The 22,536-nt window shown below is 28.1% G+C and overlaps 1 long non-coding RNA gene across 1 annotated transcript in view; it reads right to left on the bottom strand.

The window, feature by feature from the left end:
• Window positions 1-22,160, bottom strand: part of LOC148236726 (uncharacterized) — a 56,836-nt gene extending 34,676 nt beyond the window's left edge. Inside the window, exon 1 of the long non-coding RNA XR_015809066.1 lies at window positions 21,923-22,160. This is a non-coding gene — a long non-coding RNA (uncharacterized LOC148236726). The remainder of the gene's footprint in view (window positions 1-21,922) is intronic.
• Between the last annotated feature and the right edge of the window lie 376 nt (window positions 22,161-22,536).

Raw genomic sequence — 22,536 nt, 5'->3', positions numbered from 1 at the left:
AAAAATAAGAAAGAAAATAATAAATAAATCTATCTAAATAATATTATACTGAGGTTTTTAATTTTATATTACTTTACTTCATCTAAAATATTTTAAATATTGATCATAATATAAGTATGAACCATTATCCCTTAAATTAAAATCCTTTCATGTTTTATTTTATATTTTCATATTTTTTTTCAGGAAATGCCTTCATTAGCGGTGTTATGATCTGATCGATTTATTATTATAATATTATGTAATAAAATCGTCCCGGCGTCCCATAATATATATATAGAAGTGTGTGTATGTGCTTTTTATAGTAATCTGAATTTTTATATAAGTAAAATTATGCTAATTATAAGCCGTAAACGCCGGCGGGTTTCGTTCTCGGGTGTAACGCGGGAACTTTTTGCTCCTAATCACTGCTGCATATTCGATAAGCTCAGATCAACATCTCAGAAGATGTCGAGAAACCTACAAAAAAGTACAGTGTATCCCATAATAATAATAAAAAAATATAATAAATCGAAAGCAATAGAACTGAAGTTGAACCAAAAAAAAATATCTTTTCTGAAAAATAGCTTTAATAAGTTAAGAATATTTTTTATATTGTATTGATAAAACTATTTTAACAAGAGTTTTCAGATATTCAGAAAATATATAAAACATATATATTAAATAAATTTATTCTTGTATTTTCAGCTCTAGATTATAATTATATGAAGCTTTTTTATTTAATAAAGCTTTCAAAGCTATGCTAATAAAAAAAATAAGTAAGTAAATTTAACGAAGAAAAATTATAGATTCACTAAAAACATTTTTTTTAATGCTTTCACCTTAATAAATTATAGCAAAAGATTATGAATTACAAATAAAAGTATGATAGTTTTAATTTAAAAAATACTAGTAATTAATAAAAATAGTCAATATTTATTATTTATTTTTAGATTGTTATATATTTAATAGATTATAATTAGAAATATTTAAAAATTATTACTTATTTTTCGTTTTCGGTTTTATATTTTATTCCTTAATAAAAATGTATTTTAGATTTACTAAATCAAAAAAACTTTATTTAAGATTAAAGAATTTAAATAATGATAAATTGTGGTTTATAGCATATATTAAAAAATTTTGCTCTAGATTATTTCTGCGATTTTAAAAGTATATTTTATTCTTTAAAGTCTTTTGTTTTATATTTTTTATTAAAATATAGCAAAAGAGTATAAAATTTAAATAAATTATGATAGTTTGTGGTACAAAATATGTATTACATTTTTTTATCTGTAGATCCTAATTTAATTAATTTTTCTACAAACTCTTCTGCTCTAATAAAAGATTTTACAAACATATAATATAATTTTAAAATCAACGAGTACATACATACAATTTGATAAAAAATATCTTTAAAATAATATGTATTTTATTAATTTATTAATTAAATTTATAATTAATTTTATTAACTTTATAAAATATTTAAGAGAGAAAGTATATTCTTAGAATAATAATTATATAGGTATATATGTTAAAATTATAAAAAATTTTAAAACGTAAAATGTAGTACGGTTTAAGGCATTTAAAAATTTTTGAAAAAACAAATTTAAAGTTAGTGAATAAATTTTTCATTCTACGTTTGTTCATTGTTGTCTTAAATAAAATTTTATGGTATATATTTCTGGTACATCTTGTATGAATATGAACATTACAGCAGCAAAAAATGCGTACATTAGAAGCTGGATCATCTACTATGATGATATAATGAAAAACGTAACATGAATAATTCAGGGAATATTAAAAGTCAACCCTACGTATTAAATGAGTACGTATCTTACAATAATTATATGATGTATTTAATTTAATTCCATAACACAGGATGATACATCAAAAAGTTAATAAATATTATATTGACAAATATTTATTATATGTAATAAATAATACATACAAACTAAACGGCAAAATATAATTAAAAATTCAGATGCTTCAACGTTAAAATAAAATTCACATCAAACTAAGCCAAATAAAATAAAGAAATAAAATTCCATGATACATTTACGATATAAAATATTAAACATTTTTCACTTCCCACTGACTACCATATTAAGTAACTTTAATCATGATAATTTAACCGAATAACACTTCTTAAGAGATTACACGTTCATAAAGATATTTATTGTGTCTACATTATATATTGTTTATCATTATACATGTAATCAAATAAAATAATCGCAATTTAGCGTCCATTCATAACGAATTTTCACGAGCGCCCGACATAATGCGCCGCGCATTATCATATTTTAACTTTTTTCCCCGTGAATAAAACGTATCATTAGTACCAAACGACTTTTGCAAAAGAAGATAGACTATTTATATAATTTAGGTTAAATTAATTAAACATAATAGAGTCGGCCCAGAAATTATACCTTCGCGTCGGGATGGCATCAGAAGAAAAAAGCAAGAGTTTTCGTAGTCAGTGTCGTAATGAGTTAACATCTCATTAACATACATAATGCCGGAGAGGTTCAAGACCTTGGGGTTTGGGTCTGGAAATTACCACCAAAATGATCGTTCGGTTGTGTGTTACACACGTTTCGGAACCCCCAGATAATCGTGTCTAGTCAGTGTGCATTAATGACGCCATAAGGACGTAACGCTTCACGTTGTAAATGTACTACATAAAGCGTGTTATAATAAAAACTATAAAAATAATGTTATAATATAAACAAAGCATTAAACTTTACCTCAATTAAAAATATAACTGGACTTCTAATTGGTTTTAACTCAGAGTACAATTTTTATAATAATTATTTTATTTCGCTTTTAAGAACAAAACATATAATATTACAACCTTAGGATTACATTTCTTTAATTTCCTCATCTCTCGAATACAAATTAAATTTTAAAATAATAATAAATATCCATAATTCTACACTATAATCTAGAAATGAATAACATTTCAATTTATTTCATTTGGTAAAATTGATTTGATATACAAGTGATTTGAGTTAGGAACTCCGTCATGGAATAAATTAAACTCATAAGTCAAGATACCATTGTATATATAATATTATTAATATTAATATTATTTTAATTGCAACCAAAGCTGAATAAATCAGTAATTTTATCCAATCCAAAGAAATCGAAACATCTCGGTTGATAGTACATCAATTAACAAAGTTTTTCAACCTAAGATTCTGTATGTTATTACAAAATTAAAAAGTAAAATTGTCACGGTATATGTAGATAAATCAGATAACACAGTAATCAAACAACTTCCAAAAATATCATCCATTAACATACGAACATTGTTACAGGGTATTTATTATTTTGAAATTTCCCAATCATTTGGAAAACCAATGATTTACAATGATTTACAAATTAAAAAACCAGAGAAAAAAAGCTACAATTCGGATAAATTATCAGCTTATTGTAAAATAATTAGAAACAATAATATGAACGAATAAATATGTATTTTTCATTCCTAATATTTTGTGTAAACTGAAAATGGTTTCAGTGGTTACAAACCAGTTATTTATGAATTAAAATATGTATGTTTAAATGCTTTTATACATTTTTGTATAAAAGATTTATAAAAAAACATCCGTTTATAATATAATATAATTTGCACTCACCAAATTTTTCGGCGCCCTCTTTCTGCTTACAACTGTCACAAACACATTTATTTTTATCACTGCACTTATTACCCACACTATTTATATTTATTTTTATTAATTACACTTTTTAATGATTCCAATATTTTTTAATACTTATAAAAACACTCGTCAATATACACATGTATGCTGTATCTTTCACGACATTTTCTTCTCAAATATTTCTCCCCACTTTTTATTTTTATTGTCTGCTGGTTTTTCAGCTAATCCGAAAGCACGGCTATGGCAAGATTTGATAGAAACTGGTGAAATGTCTTCAGAATCGATAGATTCCACTGAATTCTGCATTCATCCTTTAGCCTTACTCAAAAGAAAAGCTTTGACTTTAATTTTGCTGTTACGATTCAAATTTTGATAGACACGGAACGAATAAAACAATGCGCATTAATATAAATAAAAAATAACATTTTTTGTTTATTCTATTGTTTTTCAAAATATTTTGTAACAAGGTCGTTCTCTTTTTTTCTCGTGTCGATTATCTGGCTGTTATAAAAAGTAAATATCATTCTGAAATATTTTTTCTTATTTTTTTAGCGTTTTACCTTTTCTGCCATGTTTCATCTGCAGGGGCCTTAATTACATATTTTTAAGATTCTGGCAAACGGATTGTTCCACAAAATTCTGTTTTCCGTAAAAATAAATATTTTGCGAGTTAAATTTGTCCAGATTCGGATTTAGTACTGTCATCGCCGTGTTTAAAAATCTTCCTGCATTTTCGGTGTAGGTATAATTAGTAGGTATTTGTCTTGTAAATATCATTGAATTTACCTTAAGAGTAATTAACAATTGGTTTTACTTTCGCCAGCCTATTTGTACTACTTGAAATTGTTGCATTTTTAACAAATTTACAATTTGTCTAAATATTATTTCGATCAGATCATCGCCAATAAATAAATTGGCCACTTCTTCGATGCTTTTATTGAGAAAAACTTGTTCCCCTGGAATACCTTCAAAATCTTGACTATCGCTTATTGGATCAAATTGACTCCAGTCTTCTGGGATAATATAACTATCACACTCACCATCACTGAATGAAAGTAAATTGATCACACGCGGTCTATATTCACGTACACTTGAATTAGAATCACTTTCGCACATATCACTATATTCACAATCACCGTTGAACAACGTGTCTTAATTTTTTTCTTAAAAAGGTTTCATCTCTTTCGTTCATTTTCGGATCATTAGCACCGGACAAAAACACCCATCGTTCACACTGGAAGCTTGAATCGCCCATTACTGGGCATGTTGGCAGGTCGATGACTTCTAGTTTATTCTATGCACTTTTTTCTTTAATGGTATTTTGATAGGATTTAATATGGATCATGTGCAGATCATTTCATAAAATTTTAAATAATATGCTGATATGTCATATGTCAATTTAAATTAACATTTTTATCAATTTAGTAGTAGATATTGTTATATATAATAATCTACTTGAATAGCTATTTTATTTAAAATATATTTTTAATTAGGTTGAGATACAGTTGCTATATTAATAATTATTGGATCAACTGGTAAGTACATATTGCAAAAAAATCAGGCTATGTAGTCTAATAATCGTTAAAAATCAAATAAAATTATATTACAGCCATAAAGTAAAACCAATATTAAAATCATGCTGCGGTCGTCGTAATCTAAGAATATAATACTGAAGTATTAATTATCATTGTATAAAACGACGGTTGTTATTTTTATGTATTCACTACCACTGACACCATTAAAAATAATACATCTGTTACATCAATGATGATGGTTGAGTGATTAATATTATTTATTCCTCTTATTTATACACTCAAATCCCTAAAACATATATGATAAATAGATATACTATATATACATCGCATGTTCATAGATGCGCTCCGTTTTCCATTTGCGTGCGCTAATTATTGCATTCGTGTGTTTTCGGTGCATTGAATCATCTTTAATTACATCATTTACATTACAATGATGGAATGTTGCAATAATTCATCGCGGAAAATATGCACACGCCAATGTTTATGAGACACAATAAAATTTAATTGAAACATCCACCGCGAGGGATATTTGTATTACGTCGAATTATATTAACACTTTCGCGCTTATTCAACGCAATTACCGCGTGTATAATATAATATTATGTGGATATTATTATAATAAATGTAATATATTATATACGTGTATGTTTATGGAAAGAAACTATGGATAAATATGATGCCTGCAATTATTTATGTACCAAAAAAATATAAAATAGAATATATATTAATCAATAAAATAATTTAAAAGCAGTCTGATCTCTACATTTCAATCGACTATTTCTATTATTTATACATAGCTAAATCTTTCAGTAACTTGCCTAACTGGATTTAATAAATAATAGTAGTGGAAAATTATTGCTATTATTTAAAGAGTACTCCAATTAAAATGTTTTTTATTTAATAAAGTTATTAATGACAATTTGTATTTATTTCATATTATTTTATGATTGACAATAAAACGCCTCTTTATTTATATTTAATATATATATAGTGACGGTAGCATTTGGTAGAACTATAAATAAGTACCTTTATTCTAATCTTATGATCTAAATTACTTAATTATTTTAGATCAATATCTGAATAGCCAAACTTTTAAAAATAAAATTTCAGGATACTTCTTCGTATTTTTATCAAATATTAAAAAAAATTGTAATGTATTTGACTGTATTTAATATTATTTAATTATTCTATATTTAAAACAATCCTCCACATTTTTTTTCAAGACAAGATTCTTGATTCTATTAGATCAATCTATTTATTTCAATAGCCGTAAATATATAGGCAGCTAAGATTACATTGAGGTTTATGCACCACACGAATTGATTTATTATTGTCATTGCAGCGAACCTCTCCTTTCTGGGTCAAAATCTTTATATGTTTCTCATCGCTCAAGTTACTGATTAGCTGATTGTTGAAGGAGGAATATTATTTGTAAATTTATTATATAGTTTGAAGCCATGCTGTGCCTGTAATAGTTTTTACCACTGTTTTCGCGATTATCTACATTTTGTTGACAATTCTATTACAAAAAATTTTCTCCGACTTCGGTTATTAAATCATATTTTTTTAGATCCATAGATCATATCTAAAAACAATATAAATTACTGCTTTCACACAATAATAATATTGGGGTAATTTATCGCCAGTATCAACACTTTATTTAGTCAAATTGTAATGTAAAATTACTTTCATTTTTATTTTTATAATTTAAATTATACATAAGTCAAAGACAAATCTTATAAAAACAATTCTTGAGCTTTTTTTCTAATAACCGCATAAGACGAAACTAGATATAAACTTTAATTCTAGAAACAAGTATATTTTAAATTCCATTTAGGTGTATATTTAGATTATTTTGTCACATTTGCTTCGCTTGCAATGTTTACTTTATCCAAACTATTGATTTTTTTATGCTAAATCATTATTAAAATCATCTTCCAACAAAATTTAAGAATATTTACGATTCATATTTTTATTATAATTTACACTGCAAAAAAATAAATATTTATAAACAAGGATAGATAGTACATTGTAATTATATAAAAATATATATACCTTAATATCACTGTTGAGCAAAAATGAATTGCCGATAAAATAACACGATGTATCAAGAAGTCGTAAATATTTAGCGACAAAGCTTGTTTTAAAATCACTGTCCTGCTTGTAAACATTAGAAAACATCAAGATTTTTACCCATTTACTGTTTTATTTTGTATATGTGCAAACATACTGAAAAGTTTTATGTTATCTTTACATTTTAAAATACACACAAAATGTCTAAAGATATATTTCAACATAAATAAATAAATGAGTTAAATAAAGAAACACATTTCTAACGTGGCAATGAAAATTATTTACTCGCATATTTATACTTTAATATTTGTATTATTATATGTAAATGCATGCTATTTTATTTTATTGTAATAAATAAATATATGTATGTATAGTAGTGTCTTAAATAAATAAATATTTTAATGTTATATGGCGCAACTAAAAGTATCCCGATAATGCGACTTTATGATTATATAACGCGTTATCAATGCGCATTTGTGCAGCTTTTTACGCAAGGTAAATTATTATCAATATTATAAATAAATGTTTGAGAATCTTTTAGTTAACCATGATACAGACAATATAGAATATTCAAAATGTTTGAACACCGCCGTACAGGCACGGTTACATTATTGTACGTGTTCTTTTTAGGCGCGGATACATTCTTGGGGCCAGCGCGCGCATTAAACGGCTTTCAGGTCCGAAATTGTGTTTTTTATTTAATAATTACGTGTTGATACCTAAAAATAATAATTTCATATAATTTTATATATATAAAAGTTGACCCTAGCTATTGGCCGGATCATCTGAATACACTGTAATCACAGGTTAGTCCACAAAAGCCGAGGCGTGTCATCAACTCGTGGCGTAATGACTATTGTGGTCGGTGTTCTCCATTCAGACGCTCTTCGATTACGTTTTAAATATTAGACTCCTTTTTTATACATGCATACGTACGTATGGAAGTATGTTCTTCGATAACCTATTGAAAATTTAATTTAAAATCATTTTTTTCATCGCTTTTAATCATATGGAGAATGTGAGAGGGCAGGTGAAAAAAATGACGCGGAAAAGGACAGCTGAAAAACATCGATGATTTTTTCTTATTAATTATTTAACCGCGACCATAAATTTAAACATAAAATGGCGTGTGGTCATTAAACGTTAATTTTAATTTTGTACAAATAATTTTACGTTTATGTAAAGACGGTTTTTAACACATATAAATAAAGGAGCTTTTTACTTTTATGACAAAATTTCATAGTAAATTTATATATAAAATTATTTATTTACTAAAATTTAATTAATACCAATCGTGACAAAACAGGTTATTCAAATGCAGTATAATGCAAGTATATAAAAAATATTGTATAATAAAATGAAATGATTCGAATCGGACCAGCTTATCGTAACTGACATTAAACAGATCAGAAAAGTAGAAGAAGCTTTTTATTTATATGATGAAAGAAATGCTGAGTCGATATTTTTTGGAATATAAGATATTTTTTTATGAAACTCCATTGTGCCACATTTTATTAAATAATAATCATATTCTATAGCTCTCTAGCGTGACATTTATTTAAACCTTTATTTAAAACTGTAAAATTATAAAAATGACCAAAAATATGATCTAAAACAATCGATTAGTATTTTAATTATAAAATAATTATTATCACAAATTTATTAATAATGACTTTTCATAAACTAAAATTTTTTTTTTTTTTTTTAACTTTTGCGTTTTATAATTAATGCTTACCAATTTGATAATATTAAGATTGTGCCTGTTAAAAAATTAACTGAAGATAAATATTCTAAAAGTATTTATTTATTCATAATTGCTCGAAATTATTGTTGTATTGAATAAAAAAGACTTAATAGATTAGGGCATATATGAAAATTACTGTTGTAATTGATACGTTGACATCTATGAATACAAAAATTCCATTCGGATATAGATGGTCCTTAATTTCACTAGCACAAGTTTCACTTGCTTCTTTATTATTATAAAGTTGATTACTTAATCTCTAGTCATACGATAGTGATCTAGCGATCTGTAAAACTTATCTTTTTACGTTTACTAAAACCAATGCATATCACATAAATAATTTAAAATACAACTAAAACGTAAAATGTGTATTTTAGAATATTTAATAGATTATATCGGAAATTATAATATATACACTTATTGCAAATGTAAGCAATTTTTATAATAAATATATATTAGTGAAAAATATTGAATATCATGCGGTTAATAAGGCCTTCATATTCTTCACGGTATTGTACATTATATACACTACCTAATGCGATGCTCTCTACTCTGTAATAAAATAACAAAAATAGCATTGTACATTAAATATGTACATAAAAAACATAACGTTTTTGCATACCAAATTATTTAAATCAAATCAGACACACAATAATAATAATGTAATTTTATTATGCGTATTGAAAAACTGCCGGTTTTTACCAACCCAAAAAAACAACCACAAATAGTATGTCGATATATAAATTACATACAAATTTGTTTCGTATCATACTAAGATTACTGTGTTTAAAGTGCGCCATGCGTTTTAACACGAATGTTCTGTTATAATGTCCGTTTCATTAATAATTATATTACTGACCTATGCGATTTTTTTCCTCCGAAACAGATAGTAATATTTTGGCATTAGTCCCATTTGATGTGGGGCTATAAATATTATATATACATACATAATAGGCCACCGTGTGCGATTTTTCAAGAAAAATGGTTCTCATATTGAGATAATGTGGAAATATACCCCCCATTGGGGTTGACTTGAGTGGAAACACAGGCCTAGGGGATTATTCAAGTGAAAACTTGGGGTTACTCCTCAATTACGTTCTATTGTTGCTATATTCCACTCCTTTTTATGTGAACAACCCTCTTTTCATTGAAACGTCGTGTGTGTATGTGGGAGTGTGTATATGCCGAATAAAAGGACAAGGGATGACCAAAAATCTCGTGTCACACAATTGTTCAGCAAGAACTTTGTTCACGATTTTTTCTAGCAATATGTATTAAATTTTAAATAATTAAAATATAAAATATTATAATTATGTACATATTATATATTATATATAAATAAATCTATTACTCTAGAAAAATCTAGTATGCACAATAATTTACTATACATAAAATCTCTCAATCGTGATTTATTTGAGCTTTCAAAATATACAAAGCATTTTTTTCTAGTTCATTGTATTATTTTTATTTAAAACGTTTAAAACTTAATTTACGTAAATTTCTTGAGATCATGAATCACACATGAAAGTATAATATATTGTTATTATATTTGTGCGACACACAAATAGCGAAAAAAAACGAGGATAAAACTTATATTATATGTGACGTTTATAATAAATATCAGACGCTCTTGCCTATATTTAAAGAACTATACGATAAATGCAAAAAATAAAAAAAGTAAGTATTTATGTGTATATTTGGTTTAAATATATAAGTTATACAATACTTCTCATGATTCAATGATTTACAAAAAAGTATTAAACCCATAAAAATAAATAGTGTTTTATATGAAGTTATATTTTCAACATTAGTAATTTTTAAATAATATTCAATTTTTTGGTAGCAAAAAAAACTATATTTTATAAAGTTTTTCCTAACGATAATGTTAAATTTAAAAGTTAACACAATTTAGCACAAATCATTACTAATCGGTTTCATTATATGTACTTATATATAATTGTATATGTGTGTTTTTGAGTCATTTAAGTAATGAAAATACTAACTTACTTAAAATGGCCATTATCATTATATTAATTTGCTTTTATCCTTTAAAATTTCGGCTAAATTTTTTTTATTAAATTCTATACGTAAAATATCATTAAAAAAATTTCCTCTTTGTGATGAATAAATGGCAATACTGCATTTAACCAAAATGTAAGATAATCGAAATACTTTTATAATTTCGCTCTGTGCTGGCAATTAATTTTAAAACTTTAATATTTTTTGAATAAAATATTTTAAAAAAATGTGAAAGATACTGTTTTGAAGTTTTACAAAACTTCAAAACAGTAGCTTTTACGTGAAAAAGTATTTAATTAGAGTGGCAAAAGTAATGTAAAAGATACTGTTTTTCAGTTTTACAAAACATGTATAAGCATATATATTTTTTTTACGTGAAAACGTTTTTTACGTGTTTAATTAGAGTGGCAAAATTTTTGAAAAATCCTAGAAATATTTAGTCTTTTTATTTTTGTGAAATACCAGTTTCTGCTTTATAAATACTTACATCTTAAACGGTATATTTAGTACCCTTAAAAAAAAATAACGGTTTATTTATTATTTATTTTTTATTGTATATAAGGTTCATTAACTCAAGTAGCAAATAAACGATTATTTGTAAAGATGTAATAAATAATATTATTTTGCTTTTTGTAAGTAGAGTAAATTATTTTTTTCTAAATTGCGTTAATATTCAATTAGTTATTTGCAAATATAATTACAAGTTGACACTCTCCCGATAAAAAATATTGCATATTTTAATTAAAATTGCAGCATTTTTCCGAAATATAAAACTCAATTTATTACTATTTTTAACGAATTTGTGTAATGCTGCGAAAGTTGAGAATGAAACAGACTATCTCTGCCTGAATTTTTCAACCAAACAAACGGTTGTAAAGGTCCATTTTATAAAGATGTAATAAATAATAATATTTTGCTTTTTGTAAGTAAAGATTATTATATATAATAATTATATATAATAATCACTCATAAGCTCAAAGGGTTAATTATAATTATTGTTGCCAATGTTTCAATTGCTAGTCTGGATTTTGCATTTGTTCAGATATCATTACAAATGGAAAACGTTTGCTCCTCAAAGGATGACGTCTGGTAACATTATAAAAACTAAAGTTCGAACCAAATCATTTTATTATGTTTCTAAAAAAAATACTTTGGTAAGAAAATCATAAATCGTTTAACAAACACATATATTAAAATTAGCCATATTAATAAAAATAAACACCAATAGAAAGAATCATTTACATTTAAAATGTACTTCAGCAGCTTGATTTTTGAAAACCTTACTTTTTAAGTAATTATCGAAATTTTACATCTAATGTCTAATGGTTATGATGACTTTGGTAATTGTCGTGCAAGAGAATTGAACCTTTTTGATTTACTAGTTCGGGGACTTCTGGATGCATTTTTTCGATTTCTTGACAATAAATCTTAAATATAATTTTTTTGCTAAGATTTAAAAAATATGTATAGGTATACAGAACGCAGCCGTCATAGTTTGTTTTGCTGTAAAAAAAAAAAGACTTTTATAATACGTATTATTTTTAAACTTTACATAAACTAAAACAAAAGAATTTCTCCATTTTTTAAAATTTCAATAAATTAATTTCACATACAACACAATCAATAACTTAAGTAGCGAAGCACCATTCTGTAAATCAGTGATATTTATTATATAAATTATAAAGTAATATTACAAATTAGAATCAATAGGTGTGATACACGGACTAGCTCAATTTAGTTTTAATTATTTATCATTAATTCATTCTTTAGATTAGGGAAATATAGGAAAACATAATATCGACCGGAATTATCATTGTTAAAAATATAAAGAATTCCAATTTCTCAGGCACATATAAAAAACATTCGAGTTCATATGTTTGAACCCTGGTCTTGCAGGTTTTAGTCACCACTGGTCTATCGTGCTGTCATAAAAGCATATGTATTTTTTTCTCATCGTTTTAACACACATGTGCCTCATTTTTACACGATACCAAATCAATATTTTTCATTCTGTAATGTTGCAGGATCGAATCGCCGGGGTGTCGCCGGTTGGTACGCCTGCTTGGGGCGGAGCGCGGCGCGGGGCGGGACAGCAATGGCGGCGAAGCGCCGAGCGTGAGTCCCTCGCTCCGCACCACCCCGCCAATCCGCCCCCACTCCGCGTGCCACGCAGCTTTCGACCAACGTAAACAAATCAAACGCGCATTGCTACGTTTCGGCACCGAGCTTGTAGCGGGGGTCGTTCAACTTTTCGGTTTCGTTGGCAGTGTTGCCATTTGGAAAAAACATTTGAATCCAGTTGGAAAACTTTTATTTTATTATATGAATAATAATTACTTATAGCAGATTTCAAAGCTATGGCCCGCGGTTAATTTTTGTCTGCCTATAAAATTCATAAACGGTATATACAACCGAAATTGTGCGTATACCAACTCTTCACCTGAAAACAGGCTGCAAGAATGACAAACTACGTCATACAATCTGACGCGCTCTTGAAAGAACGTACGCTTTCCAGACCGTCTTCAAATAAGATAAAAGCACATTAAAACTGTACAAGCATCGCACCGCTTGGTGATAGACTAGGAGACAGGCAACAACTGCAACAAATTGAGTTACATTTTTCTGACTGCAAGAGTTACATCTTATAATTGCACCTCCTAGTTTACCCTCTCTCTCCACGCAATCGTAAATTGCTAGGAAGAGAGTACTCGGGGAGCAAAAACAAATACACGCAAATTATCTTAATTATAATGCCTGTTAATATCCAACTCAATGTTCTTATAATTAATATTGAAAATATTTTTTCATAGCACCCAATAAATTATTATACGTAAATCAACGTTGATAATTCAGTCCTCAAGAAGTCTCTAGATTTTCTGCACTTAAAGAAATCGTATTATTGCCATTTTTTAATTAATAAATATTGCTGTACTAGCTTCATTTATCAGTAAACCAAGTAATTTATTTTTAGATATAACCGGTAACTCTCTTAAAAGTCGCTTGCGTTTAAATGGTTAAGAATACGTAAATATATGTGACATTTAGTATCAAAATCGGACATGTTCACTTTATGACATTTTTTAGTTATTAATTCTAAAATATAGAAAAAAATAAAATACAATAGAGTGTAATAATAAAACTAAACAGATATTACGCATAAAACAAGAAATTAAAGTGCTCGTTACATCAAAACCAGATAAAAAAACGCTACGACTGATGACAGATGGTTGCGGTGGGCAGAATCGCAATTCAATTATAATTGAAATGTGACTGAAATGGCTGGAAAAATATTCACAAGGTAATTTGAATACTCTACAGATTATTTTTTCTGTACCTGTCCTTATAGATAGTCTTTGTTGCGATTGAAAAAAAAATAAAGAAATCAGAAGTATTAGTAAATCTAGAAGCACAAAATTTTTTTTAAGGAACATAGCACGATTAATGTTTTGAAGAGACGTTTCTGTATTTAACTAAAAAAATAGTGTACAGGTATTTTGCCCAACTTCAAAATGGCATGTTAAATTTACTTAAAAAAAGTGATTTTTAATTGAAAAAATAGCAAGAACAATTGGAATGTTAGAGGGAAATCTATCAACAAAGTTGACATAGAAGTGTCAAAAATTATTTTTCAAACATGGTTCATAAACCCTCCGTTAATTCAATCAGAAATTTTAGTTAATTTACTCAAGTAAAATGGCGTAAGAGTTATTTTAGAAAAAACATTATGGAAATGACAGTGCCATCACTATCGTACTTACACTAATATTTTTGCCAACCAAGATGTGATTAATACTGTCAATGATGTAGATGAATATGTACACAGTATTCTAATTGAGGAAAGTTTAGATTTCGGTATTTAAAATTATATAACTTTTAATAATGTAAATTAAATGCATAATGTGTGTCTATTAATTAATAACAAGTTTATCAAGTCTACATTTAAAGACAAACTAATATCTATAATGTTCTAGTACTTTATCTGGTCATGGACAAAAAACCAGTTTCGCAAAGGTAAATTGTAGAAAATGAATAGAGAACTTTCAGCAATTTTAGCAAACTCATGATATTCTGCACTAAAATGTATTCATAAAGAGGCTACTAATACCATGGTATTAAAAACAATATTCAATCCTTCATCTGCAGTTATATACAATAACCTTGCAAAGTGGCATTTAAGTTAAATCATTGATGCAATAAATAGATTAATTATTCTAATTAATTTATTTGGAAAATGAAACTCGAAATGGTAAATTAATTTAGTCAAGTCTTAAGTGATGACGTCTATAAAGATATAGTACTACTATGTTGTGAAACATATCGTAACAATTTCTTGACTCTCGATTTTGTAATCGAGCATCTATTTTTTATTTACGACCAACGTACTTGTCAGCCATTGTGTAGAATAAAACCATCGTTCCATTCAAAGAGGATTTGAGTTTATTTATGCTGGGAAATATATCTGACAAGTTAGCTAGCTAGGCTATCCAATTCATATTTAAAAATATTACTGACTAATTGTTTTTTTCGTGAATATATTTAAAAAGCTACTTTTGCAGCACAAAAACCCTTGATAATACTTTGCCTTTCGACAAGCAACGTACATAAGCATACAATATAATAAATACCTTCACATAGTGAAGCAAAAGTCCAACTCAAACGAGTGTACTTTAAACTTTGTATCTAGTTTTATAACTCTTGTTGTATGGACTGCCATGTAGGGCAAGCAAACCGGTGACGGTCCGTAGACCACTACTTAGGAAAGCACTGATCTAGACAGTTAATTTTCACCTAGGTTATATACCTAGTGTAGGTAATAAGAGCAGGACTGAGTGGAAAGCTTTTTTGATAAAAAAAAGTCTCATCTTGAGACGAAGCACTAAGAATAAAAAAAGATCAGGAAAACGCCACAATATTTCACATTCTAATGCTGAAATTAAATATTATTAATAGATTTTCTTATATATTTTTTCTGTATTATTATTCAATGTTTTTTCAAATATATTTAAAAAAATCTTTACCCTTTAGATAAAATTATTTCAGTTAAATAAAATAAATTAACTGATCTGAACTATTACTTGTGGCAAAGCTTTTGATTTTCTAAGTTTCTTACAGCATTATCTAACAAGCTTAATTGATAGGTGCGAAGTCAACAGACGCTCTCATATACTAAATTACTTGGTTATTTTTATCCTTAATTCAAAACAAGTTCTGTAAAACTCTTCATATTTTTATATGTGCGGATATTCAATAGTCAAAAATCTTTCTTACTTGCGGTCCGCAGGTTAAACAGCCCTGGTTTATAAGAAATAATTTTAATATATTTAAATTACTATTAAATATTTCAAAACATATTTTTAGTCACCTTACTTTGTATATACATATATATGTAAAGCATATGCATAACGTGAATAAAAAAACGTTTGGGCGATTGGTTATCGTTGCCCCGCTTGGACAGGTAAAAAAGTGGGAACGTTTTCGACCAATAAGGCACGATCTTAGGACAGGTAAATCACCCGTCCACCCTTTCCCTTCGTCCACGTCCCACGCTTTCAGGTTTTTTTATTGGATAAAAAATAATTATTAAATAGAAGAAAACGCTTTAAACCGAGGGTAATTCGATGAGTCGTTTTATGTAGAATCCAGATTAATACCTTATTGTGTCGAAATTATAGATTTTGATCCCCAATCAACTCGTAAATTTTGTCGAGGGTCGCGTCACCTTGACGACAGCACCCTGTTTTCACAGGAAACGTTTGACGTAGGAAACATCAAAGACTGGAAGGAGGGGGTTTCGAATTGAAAACGCTAAATTGAATATTGATTAATTTGGAACGAGGCATTTTTATGAGAGATAAAAAGAACAAATATTTAAAAAGCATACTCAGTATTCACAGTAATATACTTACAAACATATTAACACTGAATTGATTATATATTAGACATTTTTGTATTATTATAATATTTAAACAATCTTCTTGCTCATCAATGATTTGTCTTTTTCGCCTTCGTTAGTTTTGCGCAGATCTTTATTTTATCTTCTAAAATTTCATCAACATTTTTTCAGTTATTTACTCAGATTTATTCTAACTATTATTTTCCCGAATAAACAATTTTAAATAATAAAAATTAATAAACTTATAAAACGTAAAAATACTTGTAATATTGTTATAAAAAATATTAATATAAACGCCTGGTAATCGAGCGTTTTCACCACGGTTTTATTGATTTTGACCTGGACTGGAAATTCACTATATGGCAACACTGAGCAGCAAAGAAAACACGACTAATTTTCAGCTAAATATTATGAGTAGATATTTTTAATAATTTTAATGTCTAATTAAAATATATTTCGCATAAAATATGTTTTCAGAAAATATGTCGCAACGGTGGCTAATTTTTATATTTATTTGTAGCATAAAAAGGGCTAACTCATACCTATTATTATTTATTCAAGAAATTATATTACGATGTTAAAATATATGTAAAATTCCATTTTTGTCATGAGGCCCGAAATCATTGTTTTCCCTGGGCACGGGTTCGCTCTCGACGCCTCTGAGTATCATCACGACAATAATTCAACTCGACACTCCGCCATCTATATTTCCATATATATGTGGTAATTCATAAATTCTTATAAAAAACTCAAGTCATATCCCTTTGGTTTCAAAACCTAAAAGTGTATTATATTATATCAATTTTATATAAGCGTATTTATTCTTTTTTTTATTTAATTAAAAAAAAAATATATATTTACACTAAAAAATAATAATATAACACTATAATTATACCATCAAGACTTATATGCTTAGATATTTGAATTTCCACCCTCAGTATACGATGGACAAAATATGTATGTATGTCATATATACCTACATTCAATGGTAAGTTATGTATTCATATTCTGCCTGCGTATGTATTAGTACTGATGAATCAAAACGCTTTCCAAACTTCCCGCATGTTCGCTCTGAATGTTTCAAAATAAATTCGGGGATGATTCGATGATGTCGAGTATGTACCACTAGCATTCTCCAGCATTATATCGCTTTAGCAACAATACAGCTCTCGTGCGCCGAGTGCTCCATGTCGAGAGTACTGCACTTACAATGCATCGCTCTTGGTTAAGCGTTGAATGAAACGCGGAAATGCACTAACAGTATACAGTGCAAATGTACAAATATAGACATGTATATGCATGCAAGTTCCTTACACAAATGAATTGCGTTCGTATGTGCATAGATATGTATTATATAAGTGAATGCTGAATAAAGACAAGATAATGACCCAATTCAATTTGAGTGCTAGTGAACGACAAACTAAGATTTTGACGATTCGAGTTTGGCATAAACATTGTGAGTATCAACTAATTAAATAGTTATTAAATGTAATAAAGTGTATTGTGAATGAATTGACCCAGTTTAAATTGAAAGGATCTGTACAAGCTCAAGATGCAAAGTTCAATCAATAATTATATTCGATCGCATATACACGATCATACGATACAGCACTCAAATCTGTATATATCTAAGTATGATTAATATGACAATGTCTAAATATGATCAACATTTACAGGCTCTGAAATATAACAAAGACAACTTAAATTTCTCAATAAATATATTTTATTTTATTTTATTTGTACGCAAAAAAATATAATTTGCTGCGTATTTTGCGCTAAAAGCGTTTCAGCGCTTTCACTATGTATAGCTTATGCATACCTAGGGTAGAGACTGTAAAGATGGAAGTGTGAAAATGAATTTTAAACACGAAAGTGTGTGTTTTAGAGTCTGTCTGTGTGTTGTCGAGCCTCCCCTTCGGTCGGATGCGCGCCCGTCCTGCGGGCATTTCCTGGCGCGCGTTGTCTGACGTTTCGGCTTCGGAGTTTTCCACCTCATTTTACATGCAAATTGATGCTCCCTGTCTCATCTTTTTAAAGCGGCGGATGCTTCTCGGCGCACTTATATTCCACGAGCACCGAAGACGAAAAAAATCCAACGAGAAAAGCTGCTGTTGCTGCGGCGGTGACGTCATGGCCTTAAGAGCTTTTAATTTTTTACGACATAGACACTGAACGACGTGACATACATACATATAATATAAACGTATCAACATATATATTTACTATTTTCATATTCTATTGGATTTTTCAAAATATTAAAGAATCTATCCCGAACATATTTTTTAAAATATGTCATTTCAGTGAGATCTTTCAGTTAAAGGATAATACATTTTTACCGATGGATATACATTTTTGCCAGAAAAAATATAATTTATCTGGCAGATGTCCATATGTAGTAATATTACATATACATTCACAAATTTATCACTATTTATTTACATGCGATGTATAAAAGTTACGGTAAATGTGTATTTTTCAGTAAAGTTATATATTTCACTAGTGAAAACCAAACACATTTTCACCAGTAGATATAGTATATTTCTACTAGCAAAAATATAATATAACTGATAGCCACTATAATGTCAACTAAATTCAATTCAACGAGATTGCCAAATATGTTTTCGGTGTTGGCTACGAGGAGCAGGAAAAGTACGTGAGATGGTGTTTATATGGAACGTTCATTATTGTAACTCCAAAAAACCGTCCGAAAAATAAAATCATTTTTCGGTTTTTTACAAATCAAAAACCAGTTAACTGGTTTTAATCATTCTTGAAAAATTAAAATATTTCGTGTAAATTAAGATAAATATGAAAATATTTGTTTAAAATTATGCAAAATAAATCTTATGTCATTCATAGTAAAATAACGAAAACAGTATGTACTATGTTTATTAGAGAATATTACATGGTTATTTTTGTTATTTTCGTTTGCAATTGATGTACAAAATAAATTACAAAGTGTGAAAAATTTGAAATAAAATACATTTTAATGGACAAAAAAAATTTATTGACAAGAATAATATAAATGTTTTTTTTATACATAGCCACAGAAAATGAATTCAAAATATTATAATACAAAAAGAGCAAAAATATCAAAAAATACCACAAACAATTAAACGACATTAAACTTATAAATTATAATGATATGTTTTGCAGTTTATTTATTTAAAAGAAAATATTTTATGATTTCTCAAAACAAATGTAAAATAAATTTGTTTTTGTAAAAATACCTTTCGTTAAAAAGAGTCATTTCTTTTGGGTACCCATAATAACAGTGAATTTTTATATACATATATTAGTTTTTTAATGTGTTACCCCATTGTAACCCATTAGGCTGACGCCTGTGATATTGTAACTAAAAATTCATAATAAATACAAAAATATATTGTGTAATTAAAAGAATGTTTTTTCAAACTAATTTGTGCACCACTTCTCGTTCTTATCCAGCTAAATAAAAATATAAACAAATGAAAGTGTTTCTATAAAATTTGATTAAACTTAAATATTAGGTCTAATTAGGTAAGATTTAGTTCAGTTTAGGTTTTAGAGATTTCAAGGACTCAAAAATGTTTACACATGCCCCACCCCCCAACAATCACTAAAAAATTTGGAAGGCTTGGAACACCCTGAGGTAAAATATTTCTTTTTGAAATAATGGCAAAAATATGCTGCAAGACAAATTTCTGTTTAGTAACGTAAACCGTTTTAATCGTAAATCGTGCCGTCGCAGTGGAAATGCTCGGTTATCAAGCGTTTATATTAATACTTTTTATAACAATATTATGACTTACAGTGAGAATCAAATGAAGTATATATAAAGCAAATTTTAACCAATAGGAGAGCGCAAAAAAACAATTATCCCTTCTCAGAAGTCAAAAACCTACGTCATAAGCAATAAAATCGTACCGTCGCTGTCACGGTCAGAAGGCTACGGTACGATTATTATTGCTTTTGTCGTGAAATTTTGACTTCTGAGAAGAGATAATTGTTTTTGCACCTTCTTATTGCCCAAAATTAGGTTGGAATATAAGTACTTCAATATTATAAGTCCGTATTAATATCGGTAAGGATAGCTATCATATTTTTAAAACAGTGTAATATCGAAGTGCAGACAAATTATGGAGCAAAATGCGATGTTTGTCTGTACTGCTTCTTCAGCTTATTTTCCCCTGAGACACTAGCCACTATGAAAGTGTTAAAACTATGGTAATTTTTAAAACTTATATAAAGTCAAATTGGGTTTAGTTAATATGTATAGGTTAGGTTTGGGTTTGAACAGCAAATGTACGTTTTGCAACTGTCAAATTGAGTTTCATGGGCATTTAATTTCACTAGTGCCTATCAATTAAATTATATTTTTGCTAGTATAAATATATATTAACTGATTAAAATATATTTGGATTTCGCTAGTGAAAATATAACTTTATTGGAAAATACACATTCACTGTAAAATTAATACATTGCGTGTAAATAATTTATCATAAGTATGTAAATGTACATATTACTACGCATGGGAAAGTTAAAATCATGTTATTTTACTAGCAACTGGCAAATAATTTTCACTGGTAAAAATATATATCTACCGGTAAAAATGTATTACAATATGATTTCACTGAAAATAAAAAAATATAATGTTTTTTTCATATTTTTTTGAGAGATTGCTTGAAATTTTCTGGTTTAAAATTTGTTACGCCATTTCAACTTTTTATAGGAGGGGGGGGGGGGCAAAAGTTGGCCAGTCAGTGATCGTTTTTTAATATTTTGATTTTATTAAAATTCATAGTATTTCATTTGTTTTTCTGACCAAACGCAAGGCTTTTGAAGGCTTGGAACGCTCTGAGGTAAAATATTTATTTTTGAAATACTGACAAAAATATGCTTGAATACAAAAGGCAATCATTTATAACTAATCAATTAGTTTCAGTGTATCACATATACTTTATTTTTACCTCTAATATAGATATGGGGTAGAAAGTTCAGAATAGTGATTATTTCTGATTATTCATGTTCTTTGATAGATACATACCTCAATGCCACCATAACACATTTTTTCAATATCCATTACAAGCACAAGTTCAAGGTCAATCGTTTACACACACATTCTAAAATCGACTTGTTGACGCGCGTCCGCCATGTTGTTTACGTGTGACTTTTCCGACGGCGCCGCTTTGGCGCTACTGTCGCTTCATTTAAATTCGAATCCAGCGCGCTTTTTCGCTGTCGACTTTTCGACATTAGTGTCGCGGCCGTGGTCAGGGCGTCGATCCGCGCCGAGATGAGACCCGGCACTGGCCCCGCCACCGGGCGACACGGGTGACAAGTAATTGTTCGTAATTTGTGTGGTTTCGGATTGGGTAATTTTGTGAATTTCACCGACACACAATTGCGCCACAATTACATCGATAAACAACATAACTACCCTCACTTACGAAGGCTTTTATATTTATAGAGGGCCTCTGACAGTTGGCCGATAGCTTGTAATTTTTTCACGTGATTAACTATGATTGCGGGATACCCCCTTGTAATCGCTTGCTGCGATATGGCGTAGTTTCGGTTCTGAACACAAAAAATATTATATTTGTTATATTGTAACATATATTTATTAGTTCCGTTTTTTAGTGTTCCTTATTTTTTTTTTAA

The sequence above is a fragment of the Plectrocnemia conspersa genome, unplaced genomic scaffold (assembly GCF_051122295.1).
Source record: "Plectrocnemia conspersa isolate PC_06_02 unplaced genomic scaffold, ASM5112229v1 ptg000003l, whole genome shotgun sequence".
NCBI lineage: Eukaryota > Metazoa > Arthropoda > Insecta > Trichoptera > Polycentropodidae > Plectrocnemia > Plectrocnemia conspersa.
This window is presented reverse-complemented; position numbering and strand designations above follow the sequence as displayed.